Source organism: Phytophthora infestans, genomic scaffold (assembly GCF_000142945.1).
Source record: "Phytophthora infestans T30-4 supercont1.474 genomic scaffold, whole genome shotgun sequence".
NCBI classification, from domain to species: Eukaryota; Oomycota; class Peronosporomycetes; order Peronosporales; family Peronosporaceae; genus Phytophthora; species Phytophthora infestans.
This window is the reverse complement of record NW_003303290.1, coordinates 4,714-8,239: the sequence shown is the minus strand read 5'-3', so window position 1 is coordinate 8,239 and position 3,526 is coordinate 4,714.

Here is a 3,526-nt window from a genome sequence, read left to right as displayed (position 1 = left end):
ATTAAGCCGCCCCGGTTTGTACTTCACCTCGAAGTTATACTCGGCAAAGAAAGAAATCTCTGAGAGAGATGAGGCGATTGTGTCGTAGTGCGTAACGACGCATGATCAGTAAAGATCACAAAAGGCTTAGAGCCTAGCAGGTGTACTCTGAATTTGACTAGAGCATACTTCATTGCAAGTAGCTCTTTGTCATGAACTGGATAGTTCTTCTCTGCAGCTTTGAGCTGGCGAGACTCAAACGCGATCACGCGTTCACGCCCTTCGGCGTCTGCTTGTAGTAAAGCACAACCGATTGCAAAATCGGAGGCGTCACAGACGACGCTAAACGGACTATCCGGGTCCGGTAGCGCAAGGATCGGAGCCTGGAAAAGGCTCTCCTTCACAGCCTCAAAGGCTCCGTCGTGCTCGACGTTCCAGCACCATGGTGCGTCCTTCTTAAGGAGATCTGATAATGGCCGAGCCATCTCCGCGTAGTTCGCACTGTACTTGTGCAAGTAATTGGCTAAGCCTAGCCACTTGCGTAAGTCTTTTTGGTTCTTGGGAACCGGCCAGTCCACGATGGCCTTGACTTTGGCAGGATCTGCCCGTAAGCCACGCTTCCCAATGAAGCACCCGAGGAAAGGTATCTCCTCCGCGCCAAAGACGCACTTGTCCAAGTTGGCATACAACGTATTAGTGCGCATGCACTCGAGCACCGCTCGCAAGTGGTCAATGTGGTTATCCACGTCTGACTTTCCGTGCTCGGCACGACTATGGACGAATATATCGTCAAAGTACGTTTGAGCGTACGCCCGGTGGGGCCTAAACAACTGCGTCACAAGACGATTGAATGTTGCTGGTGCGTTCGACAGCCCCTGGGGCATCACCAGCCACTCCCAGAGCATACCGCTCGGAGTACTCACCGCTGTCAGCGGAATGTCGCTCGCTCTCATGAGCAATTGGTAGTAGCCATCGACCAAGTCGAGCGCGCTGTACAACGTACAGCCTACCATGTTGTTCTGCAGAACATCCTTGCGAGGAATCGGCGTTTGCGCCGGGATAGTGGCCGCATTTAGCTTGTTAAAAGCATGAACAATGCGCCACTTGCCGTTCGGCTTTCTGACACAGAACGTGGGTGTCGAGTGCGGAGACTTACTCTCACGCACCATCCCTGCCTCGTGCTTCGCACGGAAGAATGCGTCAATGACGTCACACTGCTCTCTCGGCAAAGGCCATTGCCTTGTTACGCAGTATTTGGTTCCAGGAACCAGGTCAATCTCATGACACACGCCTCGATCCGGAGGCAGGCCCGTCGGTGGGTCTTTTGAGACAACGTCTCCATAATTCTTCACCACCGGGTAGAAGGGATCCGAAGGATCTTTGAGGATCGTTGATTCACTTCTTGCGCTCAGCGCCTTCTTGGTGTCCTCTAGGACCGCGTCGTCCACGACGGATGAGGAGTTCAACTCCTCCTCAGGTCCCAGCAGGACCACCTCGGCTAGCTCGCCTGCCTTTAAGGCTTCGCCAAACTCGGCAATGGACATCTCGTCCAGCTCTAGCAGAACATCTGCAGCGGGCAGAGTGTCAAGGCTGATATCGCCTTCTACCTCCCCCGTCACTCCGTTCACGAGTGTATACAGCTGTTCCCAGCAATCACGTGGAGCATCACAGCTCATCACGTTGGACACATCGTCCGACGTCGAAGACGTCACAGACGCCCTGCGTCTTCTTCTCCTCTCCCTCCGCGACCGAGCCCGGCCGGAAGAGGGCGGTGTGGCGACATCTCCGTCACCACCGCCGGATGCAGCAGCACCATTACTCCTCGAAGAGGATACAGTGTCTCGCAAGACACTCGGCTGAAAGCCGAGAGGTCCTCGACCTTCACACAGTGAACTAGGTGTCACTTCACCTGCATCTCCTGGTCCACGCCCATGATGCCTCGACTCGCAGTCGACCGCGCCCCTCGGGTCACGCAGCGGTAGGTCATCGACCAGATTCGTACCACTCAGTGGATTACGCGCCACTCCGCGCTCGTCCTCACCAGGACCCAGCATTTTGTCATTGACCTGACCTGCACCGCTCCGCGGATAACGTGCCGCACCACGTACGCCCTCAGGGCAAACAGCAACCTCGTTGCTAACAATTTCGGACATACCAATGTCCAGCACTACGGCCGCCTCGGCCTCGTGCTCGCGCCAAAAGCGCTTCTGCTTCCTAGCAGAGGTGGGTTCATGACTCACCAAAGCTCCACTAGGAGCAGGGTGCGACGCACCCAGCGTTTTCGACTTCCAGTCGATCCATGGCTCATGACGTTCCAGCCATGCCATGCCAAGGATGAGGTCATACCTCGCATCCAGGTCTAAGACCAAACAGCGTTCCACGCTATCGAAGTTCTCAAACTTCACTCCAAGGTCGACAGAGACCTTCGACACAGTTACCAGTGTCCCCGTCGCGAGACGGACAGAGATCGTATCTCTCGTTGGCACTTCCAGTGCCTCAGCATACAGCTGACTCCCTTCCAGGGTGGAGCGACGGGCGTAGTTGCCCGAGGCTCCCGAGTCAATTAAGACTCTCCATGGCTTTGCAAAGCCCTTCACGTTCGCTTGAACGACCAGCAAGCCCGGCTTGCACACACTCTTCTCGTAAGAGAGCTCATCTCTCTTCGGGGCTGAGCCCCGTTGTCCTCTACCTCTTCGAGGCACAACAGAACTCAGTTCTTCCCCAGTAGGCCGCCCCGCGCCTACTGGGAGTTGCCGTTTCCCGGCGATGACCCGGAGGGTTGGCTCGCCGGAGCCTCGCGCTTCTTGCGCAGAGGGCAATAGGCCCTCAAGTGCTTAGTGCTATTGCACACAAAGCATCGGCGGATGCCGGCGCGCTGCTCCGCAGCAAGAAGCTCCGCTTCTTCATCTTCAGCATAGCTGAGGTCCATCGGCTCTGGACCGCTCGAAGAGCTTGCGCTACCAGCGCTCCAACCAGGTCGCGCCGACCTGAAGTTGTGCTCGGCATTCAATGCCACATCCACCGCCTCTTCAAAAGACTTAGGGTGTACACGGAACACTTCCGTTCGAGCTGCGCTCACACGAAGTCCCTCCATGAACACGGTCACGCTGACCAGTTCCGGAAGAGGGTCCACCGCCATTCCGGCGATAAGAGTTCTCAACTCTTGGACATAGTCCAATAAATCCTTCTTACCCTGGCGGGTAGCAAGGAACTTTGACCGGATACGGTACGCCTGATTAGGCGGCGCGAACACGCGCGAAAGCTGTTGCTTCAGCTGATCCCAAGTGGGAAATGCAGCGTCAACAGACGTGCCGCACGTTAGTGCCCATTCGCGAGCGCGACCTCCAAGCCTGGAGATAGCCAGCGCCACGCGCTGATGCTCAGACTGGAGCAGGGCCGATCGCATGGGCATGAAGGATTCACGGTCCAGAGAAGGAGATTCTCTCCATCCTTCCCCTCGAAGGTTTTTACGCTCACCATGAGCGTTTCAGTCTCATAGACTCTTCACGCGTCATCGACGCCGCCGCCGTTGCGGCGCTCATCTTCT